We start from the raw sequence: 17,494 nt of genomic DNA, 5'->3' as shown, positions 1-17,494 counted from the left end.
CGGAGAAAAATGATTTCCAACCTAATCTCTGAATGTGGGAGAAACTTGGAAAGTAATTGAGGTTAGTGGGGGTTGGCAGAGAGCAACATCTGATAATTATTTGCCAAGCGAGTGGGTTATTGTTGGTAGTTGACAAGAAATCAATTTGCAGTGACCCACAGACACCAGCATGGCTGGTGAGAAGCAGCATTTCTCTCACCGAGCACCTCCCCCTGAGGACAGAGAGGCGGGGTGGCGGGGAGGCAGTGAGCACGAGGCCTAGGCTCTAGCCTGACCTGCCTTTACCTAACTATGGCCTTGAACCAGACACAGACTCCCTGGACCTCAGGTTCCTCATATGTAGGATAAAGCCTGGAGAGTTTTCCCTTCAGATCTTTTGCTTATCACTTAGCTCTCCACTGAGCTGTCACCACCTCCTGGAGTGACTAAAATAGGTCTTTCCTTCCCTTCTGTCCTGCTCCTATCACTGAATTCTGTTACCCTGTTTAAAGGTTTTGTGTGATCCTTCCTGGCTCTAAACTCTTTTTCTAATTTATTCGTATCTATGTTCATATTCTTTTTAACCTCAGAGAGGGTAGACATGGCTTTCATTTCTTTTCAAAATTTACAGGTGTCTCAAAAGCTGGGAAGGATAGTGAATATTAGAGTTGAGATCCAAAAAGATCATGATAGCCTGAATCCGATAAGATGAAAGCCACAGGGATCAAACATAAATTCCCTCACTTGGGTTCAAAAACTCCATTGCACAAGTTCTGATGGGAGAGTTAGAGGCAATTGAATTCACATTATGAGGAGACAATATGGCTACCACAAATGTAGTAGGACCATTAGGCTGTATGAGAAATGGGCAGTCTCGAGTGAGCTGCGGGTGTTCTGAGCTGGCCAGCCCACACCCGTAAGACGAATGTAATGACCAGTTGGTCAAGGAAATCCAAATGTCAGATGGAAACAAAATGGATCATGAGTTGGTTGTTATTGAAGCTGGGCATGAGTATACAGATTTGTTAACACTGTTCTCCACTTTCATGGACATTTGAGATTTTCCGTAATAAAAAGTTTAAAGTCAGATGAGTAACTGAAGAAAACTGGTCCTGACCTGCCTGAGAAGAGAATTCTTGGAGTATAACAGCTTTTGGTAGAGCACAGAAGGGTATATGGAGGCAGTGAGGAAATGTCCCAAGGACTCTTATCTTGGCTGAGTATAAGGAAGACTTGAATATCCACCTCTGTCTGGAACAGTCAATTTGTAGGTGTAGTAAGTTCATGGCACTGTCCAGGGGATTCCAGTACCAGGGGATTGGGCCAGGGGAGGTGCTAAGGATCAGCCAGTTCATTACTGTTTGGCCCCAAGGTGACCCTAGTCCTTGAAGCCCCTTTCGAGAGAAAATCTGATCATTCTCGGTGTAACATCCTTCATATTCTTAGTCCTCAGTAAGTCTGTGCCATGGTTAAGCTGGCTTAGTTCCTGCTTAAAACCCCCCCCAGTGGTCTCTCATCTCACATTTTTAAGATTGAGGTATAATTGATATACAACATTTCAGTTTTCACGTGTATAACATGATTCAGTATTTGTATCACAAAATGATCACAATAAGTCTAGCTAACATCCCTTACCATATATAGTTAACAGATTTTCTTTCCTTGTGATGAGAACTTTTAAGATCTATTATTAACTTTCAGACTTGCAATACGGTACCAACTATAGTTACCATGCTGTATGTCCTTTCTTCTATAAGTGGAAGTTCTCCTTTTGACTTCCTGTACCCATTTGTCCCCCACCTCCACCCCAACCACCAATCTGTGTTCTGTATCTATGAGCTTGTTTTCTTCGATTCCACATACAAGTGACGTCATATTATACTTGTCTTGCTCTGACTTGTTTGACTTAGCATGCCTTCAAGGTCCACCCATGTTGTTGCAAATAGCAAGATTTCATTCTTTTTTACGGATGAATATGAATATTAATCCATTATATACAGAGGGTGCCAAAAAATGTATTCACAGTTTAAGAAACGCAAACTATTAAAATTGTAGTACTCAATACATACCGATAACAAAAGATGAATACAAGTCACATTTGACTTCTGCCATCACAAGAGGTGCTCAGAGTGGTTCCCATCAGCGTCCAGACACTTCTGATTCCGGAGAACTACTGCCTGAGCACGCTGACCAGTGTCCGCTTGTACACATTTTTTTGGCACCCCTGGTACATATCACATTTTTTAATGCATTCATCTCATCTTACTGTAATTGAAATTTCCATTCCTTCCCAAAGCATGCAAAGCCCTAGGTTCTCTAGCCCCTGTCACCTCTCCTACCTCGTCTTTACCCACTTTCTCCCTTTCATTCACCTCTGGCCGCACGGGCCTTCCTTTAGCTGTGAGTTTTTACCACTCACAGCCTTTGTATTTGTTTCCTAGGCCTGGGCAGCTTTTCCCTCAGATTTTTGCTTAACACTCAGATCTCCACTGAGCTGTCACCACCTCCTGGAGCTCTTCCCTCACTAAAATAGGTCTTTCCCTCCGCTCCCTTCTATCCTGCTCCCAATCACTGAATTCTATTACCCTGTTTATTTTTTTTCTAGCACTCGTCTCTGTCTGGAATTGTTTCCCTTGAATGTATTGTAAGAATGTATTGAATGAATGTAAGAACCTTCTCTCTTTCATTCCTAGAGACACAGCACCTAGAATTGAGCCTGGCACACAGTAGGCATCAAGTAAATAGTTTGTGAATGAAAAAAAAATAAAGAGGAAAGTACTCAGTAAGCTAGAGAAAGAGTTAAATTTAGCCCAAAGTTCTCGATTTCCTTAGTCCAGTCTGGTGCTATAATAAATGACGCTTTCTTCCGAGGTACTGCTGAATAAGGATATAGCTATTTCATTGCAGTGTCTTGGGAAACGAATGAATGCTCAAAAAAAAAAAAATGCCCTTAATTGGTTTAAAGATGGATAAAGCAGAGGCCATGAAAATATTTAAAACTTTTGAAGAGAACTAAAGGACAGGGGCTTTATCTCCCGAGTTACTTTGAGACAGCGTGTCTTGGGGTGTTTGAAATGTCTTTGCAATAGCTTGGCAATCCGTCTTTCCCAGCAGGGTCTGTACACTGTGGGGGGAGTAAGATACTTTATTGAGGGTATACATGGGGTACCCACAACCTACCCCTCAGTTGATCTGTTTTCCCTTGGCCAACTCTGCTCACTAGCCACTTTTTCCCCCCGAGTATACAAATAACCTATAAATTAACATTCAAAAATATATCAACATTTATATATATATCAACATAGATGAAAACTGGTATTCATTTAGTTTTAGATAGCTTTGCCAGATGTTCTTAGATCCAGGTATTTCTTCTGTCAGCTTTTGCAATCTGGTATGCTTTAAACATCCTTCAGCTGCTTGGAAAGTTATTGCACAGTTCTTTTGAAAAAGTGATCGAATAAATCATCCACTTTCTCAACAAGCGGATTCCTTGTATGGTGGACTCCTTTGGCACAACTTACCTTGGCTTACCCGGCAGCTCCATGGCCCCTGGCCTTGCAAATGATTATGTAATGTGAGTCGTGCTCACTTCATTTTAGAGCCCGATGTTTCAAGAAATGGGGTTTTCTGAATTACATGAAGGTGGAGGCACAGACTGCTTGGTTAAAAGACAATAACAAACAATTGTATTAACATCCAAGACTGACAGCCATCAGTCAGAACTATTCAGTTTCAGTGGTATTTTCCTGTTTAGTTACGTGGTAGCCTGGCTCAGAGATATTTCCTTTAAATAAAGAAATCTTAAGGCTGTGTGCTGGCTGTTCCTTTGCTTTTTTGTTGGTTTGGTTGTTGTTTTGGCTACTTGGTAGGTTTGAAGAAGTGCTCTCTGATCTGGAGGTACAGCCCCTTCCTCTAGAGTCAGCCTGTGGCAAGGATTATGCTTCAACTGCCTCGAAATGTGATCTGCAGCTTCCTCTGATACAAAGTGAGGGCACGTGAATTCATTCTTTGAAATACGTCCAAATGGCCTTCTGTACGTTTTGCCCTGAAAAGAGGTTTTCCAACTAAGCATTCAGATCCCAGAACCTCAAGGCTCCAGAGATCCCCTGCTTACTATGTATTCGGCCTTCGGTCATCCGAGGAAGCAGGAGGTCAAATAAGCCACACTACGTGCTGACCAGCCAGAATCTCAGGCCCTCGTGCTGACCCAAATAGCCAGTTCTCTGCTTAGGGTCCCCGCACCTCACTTTTTGTGAAGTGACTGACACACACCTGCTATTCTCTCACGTAAGTAGCAACTCTGCCCATGCAGCATGGAAAGTTCCTGAACTTCTCCACAGATGGCTTCGTTGTGGCCGTGGACACATCGGATGGTGAGGATGCGCAGGATAAGTTCATTCCTTCAGTTTGTCTCAGGGGATACTCAGCTCCTGCTTTCTCCCACTCAGCTGCCGCTGGAGCTTTAAGGGCCAGGATGAGGTGGCTTTAGTTCTCTCAGGCCAAGGAAAGATTTCCAGCCCTCCCTTGGCCCAAGGACGACCAGTTGAGAAGTTACCCACATGTGCTGCCTTATCTTGTTTCGCTCGCTCCTGTCCTGGCGCCTCTTCTTTTCCAGAATTAAGTACAGAGTGTTATTCAGTGGCAGCCATGGATGAGTTATAGGTACATCTGCAATTACTTTGGCTTCTTATTCTGAACTGGTGTTTGGCGGCCCACCAGCCTCTGAAGGACACGAGACTGACTGAGCTTGGAACCAAATTCTGAGAAGAAAACGGCAGAGTCGCCAAGGCCCACACCTTTGGACCTCCCCCGAAAGGGCATCCTGATGGATGGCAGATCCCGTTTTCCTCGGACTTGGCCACACTGCTCAGAGCCTTGTCTTGGACATAGGACTTTCCGGCTGCAGAGTCTCCTCCCCTGGTCATTTGACAGAAGGAAAATCCTCTGTGTCCTTGAGGGCAGGAATGATATTTTATACTTTTCCACATACCCTGAAACACTTAATAATGATTTACACATAGTAGTTCATTCAATGCCGTTGAACTCACAGAAGGCCATCTGTCCCAGGGCTCTGCTGGGCTTCTCAAGGACAACAGAGTCATTTCCGGAGGTGATATATGTGAAAGGGCCCCACAATAGAAGGTGATACAAAGAGAATAAACTGCTGGTCGCGGTCCCTTGAACACACCACCTGTGTTCTTTCTGCAACGCCTTGTCCATTCCAATTTGTACCTCCTGTCTACCCAAGTGCCATCTAGCATTCAAGGTCAGGCTCAAGGCCGGATTTCTCCTTAGTGACCTCAACCATCCCAGCGCATGAGATTCCCCCCTCAGTCCCTGCCACAGTGGTTGACATCCACTCACTCAACAGAGCAGATGACGGCGGCTAACTTGTGATTTCTCATCTCCCCACGTAGACTGGGAGCCCCTGATGGCAAGGACTCGCTTTCTGTACTCCTATCCCCAGGCTTGGCCGGTGACTGTCCCTAGTGATTGGTTACTGAGGATGATGAAGATGAGGGAGACGCTAGATAGTCGTCTGAGGTAGGGGTCTCTCCCCAACTTGTCACTTTATGTGTTTTCACTTTTTCTTGCTCAGCCTCATTCCTCAGAGTAGGTGCTCAATAAATGTCAGTTCCTCACATTCTCCTTTTCTCTTCATCTTCCTCCTTGCACGGTCTGGGCCTCCTTCCACCAGCAACTCCCCTCAGATGTTGTTTAATCTGCCTTGTGGCCAGAGCCCATCCCGTTCCTGTCCCCCTGCTGCCTGAGGGATTCTGGGAGAGGTTCTCAGGCCTTATGCACAGGGCTGGGCGTTAAAGGCTGCATGCAGAAACACCTAGTTGTGAAAACTGAGTCTCAAGTGTCCCCTTCTCACTCCCAACCTCTCCATTTCCCCTCCCTTTCCTCTCTCCTGGGCCTGACACTCCACTGCCTGCTCGCACTTTTCAACCAAAAGATACGCAAACATCGTGCTATTGATGATGTGTGAGTTTTCCCTTTGGATGCTACTGTATTCTAGCCCACGTTGGGGAAGGCTGCACCTCAGATGGAGGGCAGGGTCCACAACATTTTTCCTATACTATTTGCAACGAGAGGATGGGATTCAGGTGCACCCTTCTAGTAAGATAATGTATTACGATTTATAATAATAAATACATATTTAGTCTTTGCCAGGAGAGCTAACCATGTGATTAGAGGATTGGAAATTTCAGTCCCACCCTCTGACCACAGGGGAGAAGAGAAGGGCTGGAGGCTGAACCAATCACCTGTGGCCAATGAGTTAACCAATCAGGTCTATGTAATGAAATCTCCATAAAACCCCAAAGGACAGGGTTCAGAGAGCTTCTGGGTTGGTGCACACATGCAGGCTGGGGAAGAATGGTGCACTGGAGAGAGCATGCCAGCTCCAAGCCCTTCCCCATACCTTGCCCTTTGCATTGCTTCCATCTTGCTGTTCCTGAGTTATAGCCTTTTGTAATAAATAAGTAACCTAATAAGTAAAATCTTTCTCTGAGTTCTGTGAACTCTAACAAACCCAAGGATGGGGTCTTTGGAACCTCCAATCTATAGCCCATTGGTCAGAAGCACAACTGACAACCTGACTTTGTGATGGGCATCTGAGGTGGGAGAGGGGTTTTGTAGGACTGAGCCTGTGACCTGTGGGAGCTGATCCCATCTTCAGGTGGAAATTGTCAGAATTGAGTTGAACTGTAGGATGCCCAAATGTGTGGGAGAATTGCTCAGTGTGGGGAAAACCCACACATCGGAATTGGGTACAGAACCGTACTTGGTGTCAGAATTATAGGTAATATACTTTTAAAAGCCCCCAACTCACATCCCCCATCCGGTAGCACAGTGGCCATCAGAGCACAAGAAGTTGGTCAGCCCTCAACACCACCAGCTCTGCCACAGCGTTCTGGGGAGCAAAGCAGGGTGGTATTGCTTCAGAGGTGGGTAACAGCACCATAAAATGAAGAACGTAGAGGCAGAGTGCTTTGCCCCTTCCAAGCCAGTGGACTTGAAGTCCGAAAGCAGCCTCGTCTTCAAATCAGATGCCAGACCTTCCTGTAAGGCAGATGGGGGAGTATGCTCTCCATTTCAGAGACAGGAAAATTGGGGCCCAGGCAGGAGGGCAGCACTGGATGGGCCCAGGTCTTCTAACTCCCAGGCCAAATGGTCTGTCCTCATCTGATCTTTGGTGTCCTTTGGCATTTCCCCCCAGGGACCTCATTTTCCCCATTTGCACAAAAGAGTGCTTCCTGAAGGAGCATGGGCTTCCCTTGCACTTCCTGTCACCAGCTCCTGGATGACTAGCCCAGAAGAGCCCATGCCTCTTGAGAGGGGGCAGGGCCACAGCCACAGGCTCTAGAGCAGGGGTGTCCAAACTGCGGCCCGCGGGCCAACTGCGGCCCGTGATCCATCGTTAATTGGCCCGCAGCAAATTCCAAAAATATATTTTGTTTACTTAAATAAACCAGGTGAGGCAATACGTACTTCACCTCGAGTGAGTGGCCCGGCTGTTTGTGTATTTTACCGCATGTGGCCCTTGGTGAAAAACGTTGAAAAAAGTTTGGACACCCCTGACCTAGATCAATAGCCGAGTGTGCGCAAGGCAGGGCTGGGGGGCTGCCAGTCAACTTCAGCTTGAGACCCCCGCCTTCCTGAAGAGGTCCGCCCTGTGGGAGGGACCCAGAGGGTGCGTAGGGGAGGGATGGTGGTCCCTTCCACTCCCCCCACCCCTGTCCTGGCTTAAGCTTTTCTCCAGATGAGAGAGAAGCACAAAGAAAACCCTGTCCTTCCTTCTCGTTCCCTTCCTGACCCTTCCTGTTTATCGATGGACCTGTAGGTTGCTTCCATTTCCTGGCTATTGTAAATAACACTGGGGGCAGCCTGACTGAAAAGTGTACCCAGCTTACCTAGGGAAAGGTGGTCTGGCAGTACAGGGCCCCAATGCACTTTTGTGGAGCTGTGATCACCCTGCCCCCTTGATGGGGGCTGGGTGTGAGCACTGCTTGCTCATTTCAAGCAAAGACTGACAGAGCAGGGCTTTGGGAAAGCCCTTTCCTATCTCTTATCTCAGCTGATTTTTGCAATAGTCCTGGCTTAGGTTGTAGAGGGGCTGTCTCACAGGGGATGGAAACAGGATGACACCCTCCCAGGATCCCTTGCCACCTGAGCTAGGACCAGAGCAGGGCTCTGAGCTGGCAGTGAAACCTTTTAAAACTGCCTTTATGTTATCAATAATTCCAGGGTTTTATGACAAATTGTTAACTTAAAAACTAAGTACTTTGCTTGACCAGCAACTTTCACACTACTTCCAGAGCAAAAGAAACCAGTCATCACATATTTTTGTAGTGTTCTCTCTCTCTCTCTCTCTCTCTCTCTCTCTCTCTCTCTCTCTCCTGAGCTACCAGAAGCCAGTTGTATCTACATACATAACAATAGGTGAAAAGAGAGTTTCAGCTGTGAATACGTTTGTTTTATGATTTCCTTGGCAGTAGCCAGGGCTCCTACCTTGTATTTGCGTTGGGGTTGCCAATACCGCCAGGGTGCCCTGGCTCTACTGGGTTTTATAACTGCCTTTCCTGGAATTCTGCAGACACCCTCATGTCCCTGGAGGTCAGATAATGGCTGTTTCTTTTCCGTAGCCATGAGAGCCCCTGGGGAGAGCCATGGCAATGTGACGAGGGCTATTAAAGGGACATTAAGATGGAAGTGGTTGCTCATGAAATCATGTACCCTTGCTCCCCTGCCCGCAGGGACAGCTGCCAGCCGGGAGCTCCTGCCTCACAGCCAGCTGTGTGTGGCTGAGCGGGCCAAGGCTGAGAACGCTTTGCCTCCACTCTTACCCTCCATAAGAGGATGGGCTCTCTGGACTCAAACACTAGTTCCTAAAGGCACTCATGACTGCTGAGCACTTGACGGATTGAGTGTGTGCTAGGATGACCTCGGTAAGGAAAATGCTGTGCTATCCCTCTCCCCACTCCCAGAGGCCCAGATGGAGCGACAGAAGAGGGGGCTCTGTGTAGGAAGGCAGGACGTCCTTTTCCTTTGCTGGCAGACCTGGGACAGGAAAGTCACCCTCTGCCCAAGCCCCCCACGCGTTTCCATGAAGCTCAGAACACAGCCATCAGGGACTGGGGTAATTAACAGAGCGACTCCCCTCTGTGCACCCAGAGTGCCCATGGAACCCTCCGTGGGGCCACTGAAAGTCCCTACTTTTGGTTTTGTCCTCCCTGCCGGGGTTCAAGCTGCAGGAGGGTGGGGGGGACAGAGGGTGATCTTTCTTTCTGTCTGTTCAGGCTCCAGGGCATATGTGGTAGAAAGCAGCCACTTACGTGAATGTAGTAAGAGTGATCTCCAGGCAACCCCTCTTATCCCCCCCACCCAGAGAGTGGGGTGGGGAGGGGTGGGTACTGCCCAGGCTTTCCAGAAAGTATAAACGTTCCCAGAGGTGGAGGGCGACGTGCCTAGGCCAGGGCAGGGCCCATGTGGCTACCAGGGACCTACCCAGGGCCATTGGGTGTGGGGCCCATTGATAAGTTAGGCAATTTAGGGTCTTAACAAGAGACTGGTGTCCTGTACCAAGGAGGCAGTGAGCCATCTGAACTGCTCCAGGTGGGTGGGGGACAAAGGGGAAAAGTGAGAGAAAGGCCACGGCTTCTCCCAAGAGTCCAAGTTCCAGAGGGTAAGAAGCACCAGGACACATGCTATGACATGGATGGATCTTGAAAACATTGTGCTAAATGTCTTAGTCCGTTCAAGCTGCTGTAACAGAATAGCATCGACTGGGGCTTATAAACACTAGAAATTTATTTCTCACAGTTCTGCAGGCTGGAAGGCCAAGATCACGTCCCTGGCAGATTCTGGGTCTGGTGAGGACCCACTTCCTCATTGCTGGCCAGCATTTCACTGTAACCTCACATCACTGAAGGGGCAAGGGATCCTCTGGGGTCCCTTTTATAAGGGCACTGATCCCATTCACCAGGGCTCCATCCTCAGAAGCTAATCACCTCCCAAAGGCTCCACCTCCAAATACCATCCCCATGGGAGGCAGGATTTCAACATACAACTTTTGGGGGGATATGAACATTTAGTCCGTTGTACTAAGTGAAATAAGCCACAAAAGGAAGATGTATGATTCCACTGATATAAGGTACCTAGAATAGGCAAATCCATAGAGACAGAAAGCACAATTGAGGTGACCAGGGGTTGGAGGGAGGGGGAATGGGGACTTACTGGTTAATGGGTATAGGGTTTCAGTACAGGATGATGAAAAAGTCCTGGAAATAGATAATGGTGATGGTTACACAACATTGCAAATGTACTCCTTGCCACTGAATTATACACTTAAAAATGGTGAAAATTTATGTTACATACATTTCACCACAATACAAAAACTTTAAAACCATCCATAAATTACACTGTCCAGAAGAAAAGATAAATATTTTAACTGTTTTTAACCCCTTTCTTTCCCTGCAGGCATGTGTTTTAAATAACTTGGTTTATAGTACACATATAACAGTGAGCTTTTTAGTTTTACATTTTTATTGTGAATATTTTCCATGTCTTTAAACAGACTGAAATCAACACCTTTAGTGGTTGCATAATTTCACATTACGTGGTTGTGCAATGATTCCCCTATTATTGGACATTAAGGCTGTTTCTAATTTGTCATTATTATAAATAATGCAATGATGAACACTTTTGTAGATAAATATTTGTCTATGTTTTCATTGTTTCCTTAAAATAGATTTTTAGGAAGAGAATTACTCTGTCAAAGGGTATGGGTTTTTAATTTAAAAAATTGTTTAAAAATTTTCAGTTACAGTTGACATTCAATATTATATGTTTTAGGTGTACAGCACAGTGGTTAGACATTTATAATAACTTATGAAGCGACCCCCCCAATAAGACTAGTACACACCTGACTCCATACATAGTTATTACCATATTATTGACTGATTTCCCTATGCTGTACTTTACATCCCCGTGGCTATTTTGTAACTGCCAATTTGTGCTTCTTAATCTCTTCATCTTTTTCAACCAGCTCCCCAACCTCCTTTCATCTGGCAACCATCAGTTTGTTCTCTGTATCTATGAGTCTGTTTGTTTTGTTTGTTCATTTATTTTGTTCTTTAGATTCCCACACATAAGCGAAATCATATGGTATTTGTCTTTCTCTGTTTGACTTATTTCACTTAGCATAATACCCTCTGGGTCCATCCATGTTGTCACAACGGGTAAGATTTCATTCCTTTCTAAGGCCAAGTAATATTCCATTGTATATATGTACCACTTCTTCTTTATCCAATTGTTTATTGAAGGACACTTAGGTTGCTTCCATTTCTTGGCTATTGTAAATAACGCTGCAATGAACATGAGAATGCATATAACTTTTCAAATTAGTGTTTGGATTTCTTCGAATAAATACCCAGAAGTGGGATTACTGGACCATATGGTAGTTCTATTTTTAATTTTTTGGAGGAAATTCCACACTGTTTTCCATAGTGGTTGCACCAATTTGCAATCCCACCAACAATGCACGAGGGTTCAAAGGATATGTTTTTTTTTAAAGTCCTTGGCATTGAAAGTCCAGATTGCATTCTGAAAAATGTAGACATTTATACTTTTAATGGTATTATGGAGGGGATACAATTTTTATTACATCCTTATCGATATTAAGCACTATCATATAAAATAATTTAATTTGAAAGGTGAAAATTATCTTTTCACTACGTGGATTTGATTACCAATGAGGCTAAACATTTTTATCTTCACAGTCACGAGCATTCTGTTATTTGTCTGTTCCTGATATTCTCCCAATTTTCTACTGGGGTTTTAGAGTTCTTATATATTAAGAATAATGGCCCCTTGTCATTTCGTAGCAATTTAAATCCCAGTGTGCTGTTTACCTTTTAGTTTTGGTAAAGCTATTTTTTGTGTAAACATAAGTTGTTTTTTTTAAAATAAAAGTATTGATTTTCTCTTTGGGTTTTTTTCCATTGCTTTTATGCTTATAAAGTCCTTGCTGTTTTTGAAAGCACATTCATTTTCCACCCATATTTTCTTTGAATGTTTTAAATGGTTCTAATTTATACATCTGTATTCATTTCCTTGGGCTGCTGTAACAAAATACCACAAACTGGGTGGTTTCAAACAACAGAAATTTACGGCCTTACAGTTCTGCAAGCCAGAAGTCTGGTGATAGCTGGCCCATGCTCCCTCCGAAATCTCCAGGGGAGAATCCTTCCTTGCCTCAGTCCAGCTTTTGATAGCCTGAGATGATCCTTGGCTTGTGTAGCCTCTGCCTCTGTCTTCACGTGCTGTCTTCTTATAAGGACACCAGTCATATTGGTTTAGGGGCCTACCCTAGTCTAGTATGAACTTACCTTAATTAATTATATCTGTAGCAATCCTATTTCCAAATAAGGTCACATTCTGAGGTGCAGGGGTGGAGGTGGGGGTGAGGGAAGGAGGGTCAACCTTTCTTTTTCCTCAAAGGATACAATTCAACCCCAAACAACATTTAACTCTTTCATCACCTGGAATTTACTTATTTGGATGTGTGATGTGAAAGAAGGCATAATTTTTTTTTTTTTTTCTGGAATAGGTAACCACTTGTCTCTACATCATTTATCAAATAGTGCGGCCCCTTCTGACAGGATTGTGTCCTTCTCTGGACACTAGATTCTTGCACACTAATTCTTGCTTATAAGAAAAGACTCACTGATCTGTCTGCCAATTCTTACCTCAGGGCCAAACTATTTCCATTGTTTTAGTTTCATTGTATATATAATATCTGGCAGCATAAAATTCCTCCTTATTCATCTTCACTTTTTTTTTCTTAGCTATTCTTGTCTTTGTATTTCTTCTGAGTAAACGTCAGAATAACTGGCATGTTTAACAACAACAACAAAGCAACTATTCTCCTTGGACTTTTAATTGGACTGTGTTAAATCTACAAGCTAGCTTTACAGCATATTCAATCTTCCCATTTAGGAACATGGCATGCCTTTCCATGTAATTAATTATTTCATGTGTTTTAGAGAAGTTTACAAATTTTTAAGATATAATTTTCCCATTTCCTGCTGTTGTTGGTAAAGGCAATTCTAGGTATTTTTGTTACTATTGTTGCTATTGTGACTATGATCTCTGCTCCCTCATCCGGCCCACCCTCATTATATTTCCTAATTAGTTATTGCTAGTTAATGAGGAAGCTATTGAATTTTGCATATAGCCACTTTATTAAATCCACCTGTTAGTTCTAATAGCTTTTCAATTTATTCTTGCAGGCTCTCTGGAGCTTTCTGCACAAACCAATTCAAATGAATAATTAACTCTCCAGCTGAATCAATGACCTTCCCTAAATCATGTCTCTTATAAATTTAGGAGTTTGGCTGAAGGAGAATGCTGTTGAAATGCAGTGTGACTAGGGGCCTTGGAAAGTTCTGGTAGCCTCAAAAATGCTTATGTTCTTTAATTCATAGTTTTATAAGTCAAAATCTGTCCTAAAAAAATGATCGGAACTGTGGACAAGAGAAGTTAGGTATCAAGATATGTACTGCAATATTTTTCATTTATCACAATGAAAATTGGAGAGCTCCAGTGGTGAGCAGCCAAGACTCTCAGCAGGGAAACAAATACCTCTGTCTGAAAGGGGGAGCTTGGTGGCTGTGATGCTTCACTTTATGTGTCAACTTGATTCAGCCCTGGGGTGCCCAGATATTTGGTTAAACATTATTTCTGTGTGTGTTTGTGAGGGTGTTTTGGGATGAGATTAACATTTGAATCTGTAGGCTGAATAAAGCAGATTGCCCTTCCCAATGTGGGTGGGCCTCATCCAATCTGTTGAAAGCATGAATGGAATAAAAGGCTGAGTAATAAAGAACTCTTTCTCTCTGCCTGTCTTTGAGCAGGGACATGGGTCTTTTCCTGCCTTTGGACTTAGACTAGGATGGGAACTTATACCATTGGCTCTCCTGGGTCTCATACTTGCTTACTGAAGACCTTGGACTTCTCGGCCTCCGTGATTGTGTGAGCCAATTCCTGATAGTAAATATAAGAGAGATGGACGTCTATGTCTATGTCTACATCTAATTTCCTATTGGTTCTGTTTCTCTGGAGAACCCAGACTAATGCAGTGACACACCATAGCATTCGCTATTCCTGCTGTGGTGGATTAAAGATGGCTGTAATTTGTTTTTGCTACTCCTTCCATTGAGAGGTGTAATGTGTTTCTCCTTCCTCAAATAGGAGATGGCTCAATGACTTCTTTTAGCCAGTAGAATGTGGCAGAAATGACATTGTGCTGTTTTGGAGGCTGAGACTTGGAAGATATATAGCATCTGCCTTTGACTCTTAGAATAATACACTCTTTTGGAAGTCAGCCACCATGAAAAAGTCCAGCTATCCTAAGACCACCATGCCGTGAGAAAGCCCAAGCTAGCCACCGGGAGAGAGAGAGGCCATGTAGAGGAGCAAAGGTGCCAAACATTTGAGAGAAACGAGATCTTTCAGCACAGCCAATGCCTAAATGTAGCCAAGTAATTGACCTCAGGCGAAGGTGTGTAGAGAACTACTCAGCTGAGCCCTGCCTATTCCTTAACCCATCAAGTGCCATGGTTTTCAAACTCCATTCCTGGCTGGGATCATCTCCCTAATATGTGTCTCACCCTCTCCCTTGCATAAACACCCATGATAGTGCCCAATCAACTGCAGAATAAGACTCGTTTTCAGCCTGATATACTAAGGACTCTTCCTAATTGGGTGCATGCATACTTGACCGAATTATCCTGCACTTCTAACTAAACCTCAGCAACAGAGAATTCGTGTAGATTTGCCACCCCCATGCTGTTTCTTTCTTCTGCACCTTCTCCCTAGAATGTCCACTATTCCCCTTCCCCTTCCAGGTGATTCTCAGATCAGAAATCACCTTTCTGGAAGCCTTTCTCCTTATCACCCCCAAAACCCACCATATGTGCTGGACTGGGTGCCCTTCTGGATGTTCATTGCTATTATACTTATATTGTGTGTTAACGTGCTGTCTATTTCTTCAACTAGACCATGACCAACTGGAGGCTAGGTATTACCTAAATCCTCTTTGTGTCTCCAACAAAGTACTAATTTAAAAATAAAAATAATACAGATCCAGGAAGGCTAAGTAGATAAACACTGTGCCTGCTTCCTTCCGTAACACATTACAATTACAAATAAATTATAGAAAAATCCACCTGGAGAACCATCTGAAGTCTGACTAAACAGAAGTTTCATAACTAAGGATATAAAGAAAGCCACGTCAAAACTGGTAGGAGGGACGGAGACGCAAACCGGGCTGATCCCAAATCTCCGTATGGCACTTGAAAATAGGGAGGGATACCTCGGCCTCTGAGGTTCCCCCCAGAGAAGTAAAGGACCCTAGCCCCACTCCAAGCTCCCCAGTCTGGAGTACTGGTGTCAGAAAGAGGAAGCCACACAACATCTGGCTGTGAAAAACAGTGGGGATTCCAACTATCCAGGTGGGACTGAAGGCTGCCGGAAACCCAGGCATCCTCTTAAATGGCTGGCGCACAGACTCACTCGCTCGCAGGCACTCACCTTAGGCTCCAGCAAAGGGCGGTGACTCCGGAGGTGTCAGAGACATACAGGGAGCAGACTTCGAGTGTGGCTTCGAGGCCAGGGCTGGAGGACAGTTGGCATTTTCCCTGCTTGTGGTCCTTCTCCCATGCAGCTGAGCAGGCAGCCGCCATCTTTAATGTTGAGCCCACCCCCTACACTTCCGGCCAAATCTGATTGGTCTGGTAAACACCGGAGCTCCTCTCTGCTGACTCACTGGGACCCAGCCCCACCCAACTCCCCCAAGGCTGCAGGAACTTTCTTGGGGAGCAGCCAATCCTGCCTGCATTGCACTCTTTCTTGGAAAACTATTGGAGTCCACGGGCCCCAGGCGGGCAACGACTGACCTCCATGTGCTCTGAGACTTTTCCTGAGTAGCTCCAGGCTCAGCACTAGCACCAAACCAGAATCTACATTAACTTGGTGAACACAACTCTTCCCACTCTGGTGACTCCCTGACACCTTGCTTCACGCAACTTGCATACCACATGAGGCTTTATCAGTGCTGAACTTTAAGAGAGCTGGAGTGTCCTGGCTTTTTATGGAGCTACCCCAGGCCTCAGTTTGCAGCATGGCCTCTCCGACATGCCTCCAGGTTTAGCACAGGCAGTGACAAACTGCAGATCACTTTGTAGTTCCTACCAGACTCCCTGGCTGGTCAAAGGCAGCGAGTGACCTAGGTCTGCACCAGAACGCCTCCCAAGAGGCCCCAGAACCAACATACCTGGAAGTTGGTTTCAGACCACAGTACAACACCACCAAATTAGCCCCACAAGCGGCACACTCAAAGGGCAGTCTCAACAGGCACCAGAGCTTGCTGGCACAAATCTCACACTGGTGTAAGCCCCTGCACAGCAGCTTGTAAGCTGTGGATGTGGCCAAACTTCATGGCCAATCAGCCTGAGGGTCAATTTCACCCACCAACATGCCAATAGCAACCAAGCCTCAACTATAACAAGATGGCACATACAACCCACACAAGGGACAGTCCTGGATCACCTGGAGCATGTGACCAAGGAGACTGTGCCAAGGCCCCACAGGCCTACTACATAAGGCCACCTGGCCAAGACTGGGAGACATAGCAGGTCTACCAAATACATAGAAACAAACAGAAAGAGATGGAAAAAGATACTGCATGATAATGGAAACGAAAAAACAAAAAACAAAAAAGCTAGAGTATCTGTACTTATACCAGAAAAATGGACTTTAAAACAAAGGCTAAGAAGCACCCAGTAATCCCACTTCTGGGTGTTTATCCAAAGAAACCCAAAACACTGCTTCATATGTCCATCTATATGTTCATTGCAGCATTGTTTACAATGACCAAGATGTGGAGGCAGCCTGGGTGTCCATCAATGGAAGAATGGATAAAGAGGAGGTGGTACATAGATACAGTGGAATATTGCTCGGCCAGGGAAGGGAATGGGTCTTGCCATCAGCAGCGGCATGGATGGACCTGGAGGGCATTATGCTGAGTGGAGTGTCAGACAGAGAAAGACAGATGTGAACAAAATTAACAAACAAACGAATCATAAACAAACTCATAGATACAGAGAACATTTTGATGGTTGCCAGATGGGAGGGAGATTGGGGTTGTGGGTGAAGCAAAGATGAAGGGATTAAGAAGTACAAATTGGTAGTTACAAAATAGTCATGGGGATGTAAAGTAAAGCATAGGGAATATAGTCAATAATATGGTAATAACTATGTATAATGCCAGGTGGGTACTAGACTAGTCAAGAGGACACTTCTTACTTAAATTATATAAATGTCTAACCACTATACTGTACACCTAAATTTGTTATAAAACAATATTGAACATCAACTGTAATTGAAAAATTAAAAAGACAGAAGGAAAGGTGAAAGGTAATAAATGGTCCATATTTCCAAGTATAAA

The sequence above is a fragment of the Rhinolophus hipposideros genome, assembly GCF_964194185.1.
Source record: "Rhinolophus hipposideros genome assembly, chromosome: 25".
NCBI lineage: Eukaryota > Metazoa > Chordata > Mammalia > Chiroptera > Rhinolophidae > Rhinolophus > Rhinolophus hipposideros.
The sequence above is the reverse complement of the archived record's forward strand: the minus strand, read 5'-3'. Positions refer to the sequence as shown.